The 17195-nt window shown below is 42.0% G+C and overlaps 1 long non-coding RNA gene across 1 annotated transcript in view; it reads left to right on the forward strand.

Annotated features, from left to right (window-relative positions):
- The first annotated feature begins 1950 nt into the window (after positions 1–1950).
- The window catches only part of LOC140524184 (uncharacterized), a 39743-nt gene continuing 24498 nt past the window's right edge, over positions 1951–17195 (forward strand). The window contains exon 1 of the long non-coding RNA XR_011973594.1: positions 1951–2128. This is a non-coding gene — a long non-coding RNA (uncharacterized lncRNA). The remainder of the gene's footprint in view (positions 2129–17195) is intronic.

The following is a 17195-nucleotide window of genomic DNA, read 5'->3' on the forward strand; positions in this document are numbered from 1 at the left end:
GACCTCACTAGCTTTCCAACACGAAACAGGAGATATATAAAGGTCAGTACTGCTAGGAGTTGGGGGCAAACTAGGCCAAGATGGCTTTTGTGGTTTCATGGTTAAAGGATCCCACCCACCTGCTGAATGATCTTGTACTTCACCGTACCACTACAGCCCCAACAGAAAAAAAAACTTTGCTGGGTCACCAGGAGGATTCTAATCAGGAATTCCCATAGGCTTTCCAGGACCCATTGTAAGCAGAAGAGATGGTTTGCCAGATCTATGGGGGATCAGTAAATGAATGTGCTGGCATTTTGGGGCTTTTGGCTTAGAGCCTCCTTTGGGATGAATCAACCTTCAATTACTATTTCCAGAAAGGGCTGGTTGATGTAGCCCAGGACATGTTAGCTCATGCTAAAGTTACAAACACTTTGCCAAGGCTCATTCGCCCCTGTATTAATAGTGAGACAACGCTAATCTTGTCTTTTCCTCTAGCTAGCTGAATTACCCTAGGGACCAGAGTCTATCCAGGCATGGGGAACCTAGGCCTCAAGGTCACATGTGGCCCTCTAAGTCCTCAAGGGTGGCCCTTTGACTGAATTGAAACTTCATAGAACAAATCCCCTTAATAAAAGGATTTGTTCTGTAAATCTTGGACTCAGTCAAAAGGCTGCACCTAAGGACCTAGAAGGCCACATGTGGCCTCAAGTCTGGAGGTTCCCCACCACTGGACTATGTATGCTAAGGGGCCCATTTATGATTGACTTCCAATAAGCTTGCCCTGAACCTTGCTGAAGGTTTGTGCCTATGCTTCAGGCTGTATAAATGCTTCTCAACCAGCTATCCTGCCAAGGGACAACCAGCTAATCTCCCAGTGGTCAGTCATTCTATTAATAAGCATCTATTTTCAAAACTTAGTTCATGCCAGGTAGCATACAAAAGAATACAAAAGACATAAAAGAAAGGTAAAAAAAAAATCCCTGTTCTCAAGGAAACATGATCTACTGGGAGGGTCCCACTGATAAACCCATATCTCCTTAAGGTCCCTAAAAACCTCAACCTGTCTATCAGTCTGTCTTTCTCTATCTCTGAAACTGTAGCTATACGTCTTGAATGACTCTCTTGCCTTGAATAATTTCCTGGAAGTACCACTGGTGCACCAGAAACAATTTCCCCTGTGTCTCCCTCTCCCATTCCACCTCCTTACAGGTACCAGTTAGTCGTGATATAAATTACAAAGATGAACATGGTCTAAATTATAAAGATGAACCTTCCAGGTAAAATCTATCATTCATAAGACAGGTTCTTCATAGAACCAGATGAGAAAGCACAGCAAACTTCTTCCCCTGGATGATACTCAGCCCCTTCTGTTCTGCCATCACATTGGGAAGTCAAACTGTCTCCAGGATGCCAAGCAAGACTAAACAGATTTCGTCTACTGTACCCAACAGTGCTATGCTTGGGTTCAAGAAATCAGCTGCCCGAGTAGAGGTCAGGAAGGCACAGATAAATAACAGTTTGTATGATAAAGACCTGGTGGTTTTAGTGGATGGCAAGTTCAGTGAGTGCCAGGGAACACAGTTTAGCAATAAGAGAAAAAGATGAGTGCAGGCTTAATCTGTATTAATAGAGGCATTGTCTCCAGCATAAGTGAGATGACAGTCTTTTTGTACTCTCCCCTGGTGAGATCACAGCTGGATTACTGTCTTCTGTCCTGGGCAACATTTTTTGGGAAGGATATTGACAAGCTGGAAAGCTCCCAGAGAAGGATGCCCTCAGGATAGTGAGGGGGATTGGGGACCTGGTAACACAAGGATCCATTGAAGAAACCGGAGAGGTTTAGTCAGAGAAGAGAAGTCTAGCGGGGTGGGGGCAGAAGATATAATTATGTTCAAGTAGTTGAAGTCTGTCATGTGGAAGAGGGATTAGTTCTGGCCCAAAGGGCAGAACAAGGAGAAGTGAATAGGTTACAGAAGGGCAGGTTTCAGCTGAGGTAATGAAAAATTTCCTTACAGTTACAGCAAGTGCTTAACGTGTGTGTGTGACAGAAATTTTTGGTAGTCTGGTGAAGTCTGTGAACCCCCTCTCAGAATAGTGTTGGTTGCCTACTTTGAGAATTGAAGGAAATGCTACATTTCAATTAGAGGTGAGTGAAAATAAGAATGTAAATTTTTCTAAGTTTACAGATCCACCTTCCCTCTCCCACCTCCCCAAAATCTATCCATGGACCCTCAGGTAAAGGAACTCTGGATTAGAGCTTTCCAAAAGTGGCTGCTGCTGTTTATCCTTCATTCTTAAAGAGGACCATGACATCAAGAAGGTGATGCTATGACTTGAAAGTGAATTGGATTTAAGTGAGGGAGGGCTATGCCAAGTCACCAGGCTCACTTTCTCCTCCAGAGCCGCCTGGGTCCAGTGGTGAGATATAGATCAGGACAACCGCGTGTCATGGTGGCCAATGTCTGTAGTCCCTACTGCTGAAGAGACTGACAATACTGGATTGCTTGAACTTGGGAGTTCTGAGCTTCAGTAGAGCTGAAAATGATGGGTGTCCCAACTAAATCCAGTACTGATCTGATGAAGGGAGACGGTGGGGTTGGAAATAGTGCAAGGCAAAGTTTCCAAGCTGATCAGCAGTGGGATCTAGCCAGGGAGTAGCTGCTCTATTTCCAGCCTGGTGAAATTGGGAGACCTAAATGAAAAAAAAAACAGAAATAAATAAATTAGAAACTGAATGATCATTTGATGATATTACAGGGAGGATTTCAGGGAGGTTAAGTGAAACTCATTCACTCTACGAACTAAAGAACTGATATGCTTAATGTGTTTATCTGTTTACTTTAGGAATAAGAAATCTCAGTCATCAGCCAAAAAGTAGAGGTATCTTTTGGGTACGAGGCACTTCTTGGTGTCCTTATGCATGGCCTACCTGGCTTTGGACAGCCTTGATGACGACTGAATTATGCTTTATGTTTTTAGTCATAGTCAAATGTCCACTTAGATGAGTCCAACTCAACCACTGAGAAGGACTTAAAATTCCAGTTTTCCTCTTTCTCACAGACCCCTGCAGAGTGAATAGAAAAACAAACCAATTTAATTATCTTATTAATTCAGTGAAAGTATGTTTACTTTTAAATGAAGGAGGACAAGGAATTAATAGCTAGAATAAATAAACCTAGGTCTTGCCAAATTTTCTATAAAATAAACCTCTGTAACTTGTCTTGTGAATTCATCCTAAGGAAGATACTAAAAACTTTCTTAGGAAATATATCTCTTTCTAATACACCATTGGATGAGTCTTAGCTGCTAAAGGAGAAGTGGAAAAATGAGAATATTGTCTGGTTAACAAAGACAAATGGCCTTCTTTTGACTTGGCTATCTTAGTAACCCATAACTAGAGTTTTGCTGACCTAAAATGACCCAAAGGACAATGGAAAGACCTATGATAGGTCTAAGTAGGGTGCAGCATATTACCTATGGTATCTTTTAGAGTGAGACATTATGGTATAGTGTAAAGAGGCCTGACCTCATAAACCACGGCCCAACTTTGACATATAATGCTTTTGAGACCCTGGACAAGTCACTGAATCTCATGCCCTAAGCAATTAACCCAAATTGTAGAGAAGATGCTGACCTAAATTGGTAGAAACATCTGGGTGTTTGCAGTATCCATGAAATTATGGGTCCAGTTCTGATCCCCTACTTTTTGTGTTACTTCTTACATGCACCTAATCAGGGATATATATGCCTAGATAAAGCAGTGGGTGGCTCCCATAGCAACAGTAAGAAATAGCAGATAGACTTCCCGAGTGTTGCAAGGAAAATGATGAAATATTAAAAGAATCAGAGGTGCTCTTCCAGTGCTCTGAGAACATGGATAATGACGATATACCCCAAGAAGTTGTGTGATCCTTACCAGTGAAAGTAATACATATAGATGAAAACAGAGAACCAGTGAAGTATTCCTGTATAATTTCCCTTTCACTTCTGTACTTTAAACTTGGTTTCTGCTTAATTCCATTCAACAAATGCTTGTCAAGAGCTTGCTATATGCAAGGCAAGGTGTTGGGCATTAGGAATTCAAGACAATAGAAGTCCCTGTGCTTAATAGAAGAGGTCTTGTGGGGGTGGAGGTGGGTGGATGAATGCAATACCATACTCAGATAAGCAAATTTTAAAATAATTTGAGGAGGGAGGGGAAGGAAGAAGCAGGAAAGAATCAAAAAAGGGAGTTCCCAAGGAGAAGCCTAAAGATAAAGATTCTGAGAAGTATAAATAAGGAAGGGCATCCCAAGTGTTATTCACAGAAGTGGGATGTTGAGATCCAGAAACAACCAGTAGGCTATTTCCACTGAAACAACAACAATAACATTTATAGCAAACCTTTTAAGGATCTGCAAAGTACTTTTCTTTTCTTTTTTAATTATTAAATTATTTTATTTGTTTTCAGTGTTCTGCAATCACTTCCATATATCTTAGATTTTTTTCCCCTTTCTCCCCCTCCCTCCCTGAGACGACGTGCAGTCTTATATAGGTTCTACACATACATTCCTATTAAATGCATTTTCACCTTAGTCATGTTACATAGAAGAATGAAAATGAATGGGAGAAATCATAAAACAAAACAAAACATAACACGAGAGAAAATGGTCTGCTTCATTCTGCAATCCAGTTCCATAGTTCTTTCTCTGGATATGAAAGGTGTTTTGCCTCAAGAGTCTTTTGGGAATTTTTTAGGTCCTTGCATTGCTATGAAGGACTAAGTCTACCAGAAAAATTTCTTGCATGCTCTGGTTGTTGCTGTGTACAAAGTTCTCCTGGTTCTGCTCCTTTCTCTCAGCATCAGATTATATAAGTCTTTCTAGGCCTCTCTGAAATCTTCCTGTTCATCATTTCTTATAGCACAATAGTATTCCGTTACATTCATATACCGCAACTTGTTCAGCTATTCCCCAATTGATGGGCATCCCCTTGATTTCCAGTTTTTGGTCCCTAAAAAGAGAGCTGCTATAAATATTTTTGTACACGTGGTACCCTTTCCCATTTTTATGAGCTCTTGGGCTTACAGTCCTAGAAGCGATATTGCTGGGTCAAAGGGTATGCACATTTTTGTAGTCCTTTAGGCATAGCTCCAGATTGCTCTCCAGAATGGCTGGATCAGCTCATAGCTCCACCAACAATGAATTAGTATTCCAACTCTCCCTCATCTTCTCCAACATTTATCATCTTCCTGTTTTGTCATGTTAGCCAGTCTGATAGGAGTGATGTGGTATCTCAGAGTTGTTTTGATCTGCATCTCTCTAATCAATAGTGATTTAGAGCATTTTTTCATATGATTATGGATAACTTTAGTTTCTTCCTCTGAAAACTGCCTGTTCATATCCTTTGAGCATTTATTAGTTGGGGAGTCTTGCAGGTCTTTGAGCAAGTGAGTGACCTGGTCACATTGGTGCCTTAGGAGGATTTTGGTAGCTGGATGGAAGATGAATTGGAGAGAGAAGGGACTGGAAGCAGGGAGGCCTATTACAATCCTTTAAGCAAGAGGTGATGAAGTCCTCAATAAGACTGGTGGCTGTGTGAGTTGAGAGAGGATAGATGCAAGAGGTGTTGCTGGAATAGGACTGACATGTACCTATTGAAGGTGGCTCTTCTCTTTGTGTCGTCAATCCCACCTGACCCACTTACCTCTGGCTGTAAATGAACCACTTGGACATATCCCTGGTGATGGGTGCTAGAAGGGATAGGTATAATAGGAAGCCAGCCCTGGATCCTGTGGAGTAGATGTGGGGACAGGGGGAAGGGGACAAAAAAGAACCAGGTCCTGTGTTAAGTGCATATTATCTCATTTTCTCCTCACAACAACCCTGAGAGGTACTATAATCTATTATATTATTACTATATATTATAATCTATGTTATTATAATCCTCATTTATTGAGGAAAATGAGGCAGAGATTTGGGTAAACAGTTGAGAAAACCAAGATAAACAGATTAATTGATTGGCAAAAAAGAATCATAAGCTAATATCTGAGGCCAAATCTGAACTCAGTTCTTACTGATTCCAGGGCCAGTGTTCTAAGACCGTGCCACCTAGCTGCACGCATGGAGTGCAAAGAATGGAATGTGATGCTTTTATTAAGTGTGAAATAAAACGCTTAGTGTGAGGGGAGTGGGGCAGGAAGAGAGTGATTAGAGAGTAATGGGGCCACATGAAGTGGGTGTGAGCCTGTGGAAATTGTTGGGGTGAAGATCCCTGGAGAAGTTGGAAGGTGTGCTGCTGATGCAGATCCCCAGAATTTGGGGGGATCTCTTGGCACATCTCCCTTGGATAAACCTTGAAATAGGCAAGGGGAGTGGAGAATGCAAATGCCTGTGTCCATGCACATTAAGTTCCAGTGCCAATTTCTCACAGAGCCCTTGTGGTTCTGGGGACAGGGATGATGGAGCCTGTCAGATCTGAGAGTGGTCCCCAGGGGTCTCTGAAGGGTAAAAGGAGTACTGCAGCATCATGGTATGTGTGAAAGCAAGTCAGTGATAATGGGAACCTATTGATGGGCTTTCATTAGTAACTATAGTAACACACTATAGTAACCCTCTGGGGGCAGTTAGGTGGTGCAGTGGATAGAGCACCAGTGCAGGAGTCAGAAGGACCTGAGTTCAAATCCCACCTCAGACACTTGACACTCACTAGCCATGTGACTTTGGGCCAGTCACTTAACCCGATTGCCTCATCCTGGATCATCTCCAGTCATCCTGATGAATATCTGGTCACTGGATCCAGATGGCTCAGGAGGAGAAAGTGAGGCTGGTGACTTGCATAGCCCTCCCTCACTCAAAACAAAGTCAAGTGCAAGTCATGTCATCATTTCTCTGATGTCATGGTCTTCTTCGGCAATGAAGAACAAACACACACATAGTAACCCTCTACTATTAGACACAGAAATAATGAAACTGCCCTAAGAAGGCTATTATGTCCTTCTGGAGGTTTGTGAGAAGAGTGTGATAAAAAAATAGCACTGAGTTCCAGCCAAAACCAGGGGTTTCTCTGTCACTAGTTGTTGCAGGGGATAGCTAGATATCCCAGTGGATAGAACACTGCACTTGGAATCAGGATAGACCTGAGTTCAAATTCAGCCTCAGATATTTACTAGCTAGGTGACCCTGGACAAGTCACTTAACCAATGCCAGCCTCAGTTTCCCCATCTGTAAAACAGGGATAACAATAGTACATATTTCCCAGCATAGCTGTGAGGACAAAATGAGATATGATTTGTAAGCATTTTGCAGACTTTCAAGTTCTATATAATTGCTACCTACCTATTATTGTTGTTAGCATTATCATCCTTCCCACACGTGGGATTCCTGGATCTGTTATGACCCTCACTACTGAACTAATGGGGGAACTAACAGGACAGAATGTTATATACATTATCAAACCCAGTCTCTATAAGGAATGTTTCTTCCTTCCTTCCTCCCTCCCTCCCTCCGTTCCTTCCTTCCTTCCTTCCTTCCTTCCTTCCTTTCTTCTTTTTTCTTTCTTCCTTTTTCTTCTTTCCTTTCCTTATTTTTTTCACTTCCTTCCTTCCTTCCCTCCTTTCCTTCTTTCTTTGTGTCACAAGGGAGATTTCAGTCTAGAAGAGGATGGTGAGAAATGATAACAGAATCCATCAATATAATATGGTTTTTTTTAACTCTATGAAAGGAATAAGATGGGAGGAGCCAGTGCAGGCAGTACCTGTGTTCCCATCTCAGCTGGAACACCTCTCCTTTAGCTGGCATGCCACTCTCTCTGCTTTAAGATGCTATTAGAGGGTCTGGATTGACATGCGGAATGCTTTGAATGCACTGCAGTGGGTCGTACTAGGTGGATTATGTTATTTTTTTCTTACATAGATGGACTTAAAAGCCTCCTGTATGCCATATGCAAATGCATGCAAAATAATGTTCAAATTAGCAGGGGCTTGTCATGTTTTTAATGGGGTCCCCACACCCTGTCAGAGAGAGAGCCTATTTAGCAACTGGCCCTTCAGGCAGGGTCATTGTTCACCATTCAAAGAATCATTCCTTCCAGGCAATCAGACACCATATTATTTCATACCCCTGCAATGAGTGCTTTGTGGCAGGAATGGGAGGAGGGGAGGGCACAGAATTTGAAAAAAGCTGCTTCTAGTAGCCTTGCAAATGTTTTTGAAAGACATTAGGTCCACCACATTCATAGCAATCTCACCTATATATCTCCTTTTATTCCTTCCAAATTCAATCTAAGGAGAACCTTCTATTTAACCTTATAACTTACTAAGCTAAGAAGTACAGAAAATGAATTGTCAGTCAATCAAAAAACATTTATCAAGTGCCTATTGTGTGCGATTCAATCCAAACATTTATTTTTTTAAATTTGTGGAATAAAACAAGCATTTCCATAACATAGTACAGTTAAACAAAAAAAAAAGATGATTGCACATGAAGCTGCATATCTATTATGCACAACTTGCTATTCCTTTTAAATATATAATAAAGTTATCATGTAAATTTCCTCCCCTTTTTCCTTCCCCCTCCCCTAATCTTAATGAATGAGTGGGTTAAAGAATAAATGACAGAAACAATCAATAACTTCATTAAAGAGAATGACAATAATGAGACAACATGTTAATACCTATGGAATACAGCAAGAGCAGTGATCAGAGGAAAATGTATATCTCCAAATACTTATATCAATAGAGAATGAGCAGAGTAATAATGAATTGGGTATACACTTTAAAAAAAAACTAGAAAAAGAGCAAACTAAAATATCCAAACATTTATTAAAATATTTTGAGGTATATGACATTGTCAAAGCTAGAAGATAACCTAGTATCTAATCTAACCCTTTCATTTGACACATAAGGAAACTGAGGTCCAATCATGTTGTGACTAAAATAAGTACCTATCAAAAAAGAGCACTTTTTTAGGCAAAATTGGGCAGAGGCAATTCTTATGTATTTTTAAAAATTTTTATTGAGTACTCACTTAAGTATTAAGTATCTACTTAAATAAAAATATAAATAATAAAAATTTTTAAGTACCTAAAAATTTTATTAAGTGCCAAGCTCTGTCCTATGTGCTGATGCTACAAATACAAAAGCAAAGCAGTAGTTGTCTTCAAGAAGCTTACAATCTTATAGGGGAGACAATATGCAAGAATATAGAACTATATAAAACATCAAAGCAGATAATCTTGGAACAGCAAAGGCTTCATATAGAAGGTGATATTTGATATGAATCTGGAATATGAATATGAATTTGATATGGAACCAGGAATTCCAAGACACAAAGGTGAGAAGGGAAACCACTCTAGGCATGGGGGTAGGGAGTGGGAGGGGGAAGATAGCTAATCCTAAGCATGGGGATGGAAGATGGGGTATCTGCAAGAAGACCCTACTGAGGGCTAGACCACAGGACTGGGTAGGATAGTCATATCTAAGAAGCCTAGAAAGGCAGGATAGGGCTAAGTTGTGGAGAGCTTTAAACACCAAACAAGTTTGTAATAAGAGGGAAAAAATGGAGTTTATTAAGTGGGGGAGTGACATGATCAGATATGTGCTTTAGGAAAATCATTTTGACAGCTGTGTAAAGAACAAATTAGATTGGGGACAGATGAAGTAGGGAGATCAGGAGGCTATTTCAATTGTCTAGGTAAGAGGTGATGAGCACCTGAACTATATAGTAGCTGTGTCAGAGGAGACAAGGGGACATATGCAAGAAATGCTGTAGATGTGGAAAGGACAAGATTTGGCAACTGATTAGATGTGTGGGGTGATTGAGAATAAGGAGGTGAGGATTATACTAAGGCTGCAAAGGAAGGTGATTAGAATATTTCTCCTTTCTGAGTTTTTGTAATATTTCTCTTTCTTTATCCTTTCTGATCTGTCTGGTGGTTCTTTCTCAATCCCTTTTGTTAAATCACCACTACCACCACCTTGACAGTCATCTCCCCTCCCACCTCAATGGAAAAATCCCAGGATTCTGAAAGCTTTGGGAATAGTAATGCTTCCAGCCCACTTCCAGTATCATCATCCTTGGAAGTAACCCTTGTAGGTATGCAGCCTGGCAAATAACTGCTCCTGCACGTACTACAGACACTTCTATTGAAGACTCAGAAGAGAAAGTTCTTGTCACCAAAGTCCATGTCACTATAAAATACTTCAACATCAGAAGCTGATCTTGACAATAGAGAAATTTGGAAGAAGAGTGGATTTTTGTGAAGAGATAATGAATTCTATTTGGACATGCTGAGTTTGAGATACCAATGGAAAGTTCATTTTGAAATGCCCAATAATAGGCTGTTGGTGATGAGTGAATGGAGCTTAGAAGAGAGACTTAGACTGGATAATATAGATCTGGGAGTGATCTAAATGGAGATAATTGAACCCATGGGAGTTTATGAGGTTGCTAAGTGAGAGAGTGGGAAAAGAAAAGAGGGCTCAGGTATAATAACCGCATTTAATAGCCAAACATGAATGATGATTCAACAAAGGAATGAATGATTGCAAATGAATGAAAAAAGCAGTTATTAAGAGTCTAACCAAACAGAACAAACCTAATCCCTCTTCCATGTAATAACCTTTCAGATACCTCAGGATGAGTATCATGTTCCCTACTAAGTCTTCTCCAGACTTAATGTACTCAGATTCCTTCTACATTTATTCCCTCTCATCTTCTTTCTCTCTCTGCCTCTGTCTCTGTAGCTCTCCTTCCCCTTTCTATTTCTCTCTTTTCCACTTTCCCCATCCTCTTTGTCTCTTTCTTTCTCTTTATCCTCCCCCCCCCCATAACTCATATGTCTTAAATACTGGGGTTACAAATAGAAAAGACCATCCCTACTCTCAGGGTGCTCCCATTCTAATGAAGGAACAACACATATGGAATGTTTCAGCTGCATTTCAGATGGAAGAGGCCCATGGTCCTTAGGATGCAATGGCAAAGCAGATGAAATGCATCCTTTTAAAGGATATTTCTGCTGATAAAATGACATGTTTCTGATGTTGAATTATTTGATAGTGCTGAGGACTTTGGTGACAAGAACCTTCTTTTCTGAGTGTTCAATAGATATGTCTGCAGCATATGCAAGAGCAGTTGTCAGGTTGCATCCCCTCAAGGATTGCTTCCAAAGATCATGGCTACTGGAAATAGCCATGATGACTGGAAATAGTCCAAAGCTCTCAAAATCCTTGGATTTCTCCATCAAGAATTGAGGAGAGATGACTATCAAGGTGGGGCAGTGGTGATTTGAAAAAAGAGATTCAGAAAGAACATCCAGACAGGTGGGAGAGAACCAGAAGGCAGCATTACAAAAACTCAAAGAGGAGCAAGTGTCCAGGAGAGGGTAATCAACATTTTCTCCTGGATCTATTTTCCAGGTCTATTGTTTTTCCAATGAGATATTTCACATTCTCTTCCATTTTTTCATTCTTTTGGTTTTGTTTTGTGATTTCTTGGTTTCTCATAAAGTCATTAGCCTCCATCTGTTCCATTCTAATTTTGAAAGAACTATTTTCTTCAGTGAGTTTTTGAAGCTCCTTTTCCATTTGGCTAATTCTGATTTTGAAAGTATTCTTCTCCTCATTGGCTTCTTGAACCTCTTTTGCCAATTGAGTTAGCCTATTTTTCAAGGTGTTATTTTCTTCAGCATTTTTTGGGGTCTCCTTTAGCAGGGTGCTGACCTGCTGTTCATGCTTTGACTGCATGTCTCTCATTTCTCTTCCTAGCTTTTCCTCCACCTCTCTAACTTGATTTTCAAAATCCTTTTTGAGCTCTTCCATGGTCTGAGCCCATTGGGTGGGCTGGGATACAGAAGCCTTGACTTCTGTGTCTTTCCCTGATGGTAAGCATTGTTCTTCCTCATCAGAAAGGAAGGGAGGAGATACCTGTTCACCAAGAAAGTAGCCTTCTATGGTCTTATTTTTTTTCCCTTTTTGGGGCATTTTCCCAGCCAGTGACTTGACTTCTGAATATTCTCTTCACACCCACTTTGCCTCCAGATCCGCCCATCCAGTGCTTGAGGTCTGAGATTCAAATGCTGCTTCCCAGCCTCAGGGCTTTCGACAGGGGGGGGGGGGGGCGGGGGGGGGGGCGGAGCTGCTATTCAGTGTGAGATTAAGTTCAGGTGCTCAGGTGGGGGCAGGGCCGCCTCATGGCCTCAGTTCCCTCAGGGGGTTTATGCAGAGACCTTCAACAATGAATCCAGGCTCCTGCATGCTTGGGGAGCCCAGGTCTGCTCCCTCCTCCGCTGCTGCCTCCCAAGGGGGCCTGAGTTATGGAGGCACCCCACTCCCCTCTTGGCAAGCCGAGAGGACCCTCTCACCAACCTTTGGGGCCCTTGGGTGGAGGGACCTGGGTGGCTGCTGGAGATTCCGTCCCTGAAGCCTGCTTGGATCTGCTCCTCTTGGCACCACACGGCCAAGGCAGGGCTGGGCTCGGCTCCGGATCTGCAGCGCGACGGACCTTTGGTATCTGTTTTCAGGGCTCTCTGGAACAGAAATCTCATCTGCTCCATTGTTCTGTGGCTTTTGCTGCTCCAGTATTTGTTGGGAGTTATTCTTTACAGATATTTTATGGGCTGTGGGTTTGGAGCTAGCATATGTGTGTCCTTCTACGCTGCCATCTTGGCTCCACCTCGTAATCAACAGTTTCAAAGGCTGAAGAGCCAAGAAGGGTGAGGAATGAGCAAAAGATATGTCAGTTAGCATATTTCTGATAACTTTGGAGAGAGCAGGGTCAGTTGAATGCTGAGGGCAGAAGCCAGATTGCAGGGCATTTAGATGAGAGTACAAGGAGGGAAACAAGAGGGTTCAAGTGTAGAAGGTTTTTTCAAAGAGTTAGCTGGAAAGGGGAGGAGAAATATAAAATGTTAGCTATTGGGGATGGCAAGAACTAGTGAAGGTAGGGGATATTTGGGTATGGTTGTAGGAAACAGGGAAGGAAACATCAGATGGGAGGTTAAGGGGGTGAGAGAAAAAGAAAGAGACAAAGAGGATGGGGCAAGATGGAAAGAGAGAAATAGAAGGGGAAGGAGAGCTACAGAGACAGAGTGGTAGAGAGAGAAAGAAGATGGGAGGGGATAAATATAGAAGGCACTTCAGTATGTTAAGCCTGGAGAAGACTTAGTAGGGGACATGAGAGTCATCCTGAAGTATCTAAAAGGTTATTACATGGAAGGGGGATTAGGGTTTTGTTCTGTTTGGTTCCAGAAGACAAAATTATGAACAATTGGTAGAAATTTCAGACTGATTGAGTTTCCAATGGACACTGAAACAAGATTGGATAAAATGAGGGATAATTGAGGATCTTTGAGGTACTGAATAAGGGACACAAGGGAGTTCAAGGCTGATGGTCTCAATTTTGTCAATAAAGTAGGTAAAATTCTCTGATGAGAAGGAAGAGGGAAGGAGATGATGTAAGAAGCCTGAGTGAAGAAAAGGTTTTGAATAGCCATTTGTGTGGAGTTAGAGACGATAAAGTCAGGGAAGAATGAAAAATTCGCCATGAAACAATGATGGACTTGGTTGAGATTAAAAAATAAATTTGTTGTCAAATCAGTTTCATGGTGAGTGACTTTTTTCCACATTTGTTCAGTAGTACGTGTATAGGCATCAGGTAGAAGATGGGGATCACTCAGGGTTGGGGTTTGGCAAAACACGAGTCAATGGAGGACAAGGGGGCAAGAGAGTTGAGGATAAAGGAGAGGGTAGAATAGAACTGGTTAACTGTGGGATTAAGCCTTTCACAAGAGGAAAGGAATTCCAAACAGGGATGATGGGGGTGAGCGGAAGGGAGGATTAAGATCTATAGGCAAAAAAGTGCAGGATTAGGAGTCAGGACTTCAAATCGAATTCTTTTTTTTTTTTTTTTTTTTTATTAAATTTATTTATTTAACTTTTAACATTCATTTTCACAAAATTTTGGGTTACAAATTTTCTCCCCTTTTATCCCCTCCCCCCCCAAACACCAAGCATTCTAATTGCCCCTATGACCAATCTGCTCTCTCTTCTATCATCCCTCTCTGCTCTTGTCTCCATCTTCTCTTTTGTCCTGTAGGGGCAGATAGCTTTCTATACCCCTTTACCTGTTTTTCTTATTTCCTAGTGGCAAGAACATTACTCGACAGTTGATCCTAACACTTTGAGTTCCACCTTCTTTACCTCCCTCCCTCTCCACCCCTTCCCTTTGGAAGGCAAGCAATTCAATATAGGCCAAATCTGTGTAGTTTTGCAAATGACTTCCATAATAGTTGTGCTGTATAGGACTAACTATATTTCCCTCCAACCTATCCTGTCCCCCATTACTTCTATTCTCTTTTGATCCTATCCCTCCCCATGAGTGTCGACCTCGAATTGCACTCTCCTCCTCATGCCCTCCCTTCTATCATCCCCCCCACCCTGCTTGTCCCCTTATCCCCCACTTTCCTGTATTGTGAGATAGGTTTTCCTACCAAAATGAGTGTGCACTTTATTCTTTTCTTTAGTGGAATGTGATGAGAGTAGACTTCATGTTTTTCTCTCACCTCCCCTCTTTATCCCTCCACTAATGAGTCTTTTGATTGCCTCTTTTATGAGAGATAATTTGCCCCATTCAATTTCTCCCTTTCTCTTCCCAATATATTTCTCTCTCACTGCTTGATTTCATTTTGTTTTAAAGATATGATCCCATCCTATTCAATTCACTCTGTGCACTCTGTCTCTGTGTATGTGAGCGTGTGTGCATGTGTAATCCCACCCAGTACCCAGATACTGAAATGTTTCAAGAGTTACAAATATTGTCTTTCCATGTAGGAATGTAAACAGTTCAGCTTTAGTAAGTCCCTTATGACCTCACTTTGCTGTTCACCTTTTCATGGTTCTCTTCATTCTTGTGTTTGAAAGTCAAATTTTCTTTTCAGCTCTGGTCTTTTCATCAAGAATACTTGAAAATCCTCTATTTCATTGAAAGACCATTTTTTCCCCTGAAGTATTATAGTCAGTTTTGCTGGGTAGGTGATTCTTGGTTTTAGTCCTAGTTCCTTTGACTTCTGGAATATACTGTTCCATGCCCTTCGATCCCTTAATGTAGAGGCTGCTAGATCTTGTGTTATCCTGATTGTATTTCCACAATACTTGAATTGTTTCTTTCTAGCTGCCTGCAGTATTTTCTCCTTGACCTGGGAACTCTGGAATTTGGCCACAATGTTCCTAGGAGTTTCTCTTTTTGGATCTCTTTCAGGCGGTGTTCTGTGGATTCCTTGAATATTTATTTTGCCCTCTGGTTCTAGAATCTCAGGGCAGTTTTCCTTGATAATTTCATGAAAGATGATGTCTAGGCTCTTCTTTTGATCATGGCTTTCAGGTAGTCCCATAATTTTTAAATTGTCTCTCCTGGATCTATTTTCCAGGTCTGTTGTTTTTCCAATGAGATATTTCACATTATCTTCCATTTTTCCATTCTTCTCTCTTTGTTCTGTGATTTCTTGGTTTTGCATAAAGTCATTAGCCTCCATCTGTGCCATTCTAATTTTGAAAGAACTATTTTCTTCAGTGAGCTTTTGAATCTCCTTTTCCATTTGGCTAATTCTGCTTTTGAAAGCATTCTTCTCCTCATTGGCTTTTTGAACCTCTTTTGCCAATTGAGTTAGGCTAGTTTTCAAGGTGTTAATTTCTTCAACATTTTTTTGGGTCTCCCTTAGCAGGGAGCTGATCTGCTGTTCATGCTTTGACTTCATGTCTCTCATTTCTCTTCCCAGCTTTTCCTCCACCTCTCTAACTTGATTTTCAAAATTCTTTTTGAGCTCTTCCATGGCCTGAGCCCATTGGGTGGGCTGGGACACAGAAGCCTTGATTTCTGTGTCTTTGCCTGATGGTAAGCATTGTTCTTCCTCATCAGAAAGGAAGGGAGGAAATGCCTGTTCGCCAAGAAAGTAACCTTCTATAGTCTTATTTCTTTTCCCTTTTCTGGGCATTTTCCCAGCCAGTGACTTGACCTCTGAATATTTTCCTCACACCCACCTCACCTCCTGATCCTCCCAGCCCGTGTTTGTGGTCTGAGATTCAAATGCTGCTTCCAGCCTCAGGGCTTTTGGCGGGGGCAGGGCTGCTATTCAGTATGAGATTATGATTTGGTGCTGAGATCGGGGCAGGGCCACCTCTCAGGCTCAGTTCCCTCAGGGGGTTTATGCGCAGACCTTCCGCAATGGATTCAAGCTCCCGTCCGCTTGGGGAGCCCCTGTCTGCAGCCGCCTCTCAGCTTCTACCTCCCGGGGGGGGCCTGAATTATGGGGGCACCCCACTCCCCTCTCGACCCGCCAAAGAGACTCTCTCACCCACCCCTGTCACCTGTGGGTGGAGGGACTTGTGCGGCCGCTGGAGATCCCGTCCCTGAAGCCTGCTCGGATCTGTTTCTCTTGGTGCCACAGCTGTGGCCGCAGCAGGTCTGGGCTGGGCTTTGTGTCTGCAGCGCGACGGACCTTTTGCGAGAGGTTTGCAGATCCCTCTGTGGGTGGAGGGACCCGCGTGGCTGCTGGAGATCCTGTCTGTGAAGCCTGCTCGGATCTGTTCCTCTCGGTGCCGGGGCCGCGGCAGGGCTGCACTCAGCTCCCAGTCCCAGCGCCCAGTCCGCAGTGCGAAGGACCCCCCGCGAGAGGTTTGCAGGTCTCTCTGGAACAGAAATCTCCCTCGCTCCTATGTTCCGTGGCCTCTGGGTGCGGAATTCGCCGTGAGTTACTTCCCTGTAGCCATTCTATGGGTTGTGGGTTCAGAGCTATGTGTATGTGCGTCTTTCTACTCCGCCATCTTGGCTCCGCCCCCCCGAATTCTTTCATATATTACCTCTGTGTGTCCCTGGGCAAGTCACTCAACCTCTAGAGAACTTCAGTTCTCAGAGATGAACTCTCAGAAGTTAGATAAGATGACCTCTATGGTCCTTTTTTTAAAAAAATTTTATTCTGAGTTTGTCCTCCAAGATAAATATTTTTACATACAAAGAAAACAGGAATCTCTATTCCATTTCAGTTACCTTTTTAAAATGTAATCAACTCAATTATCAAAAATGTCCTCTTGGTGCTTTCTTCTGAATATTTGTCTTCTGCTCTGTTCATGTTTTAAAATGTTTAAAATATTTCCATATTCTTCTTCCTTTTTTTATTTTATTTTTTATATGACCATTGCTCCCCTTAACTGTATTCTCCATTAAAAACACAAAGGAAAAAAA

The sequence above is a fragment of the Notamacropus eugenii genome, chromosome 2 (genome assembly GCF_028372415.1).
Source record: "Notamacropus eugenii isolate mMacEug1 chromosome 2, mMacEug1.pri_v2, whole genome shotgun sequence".
Classification (NCBI taxonomy): Eukaryota; Metazoa; Chordata; class Mammalia; order Diprotodontia; family Macropodidae; genus Notamacropus; species Notamacropus eugenii.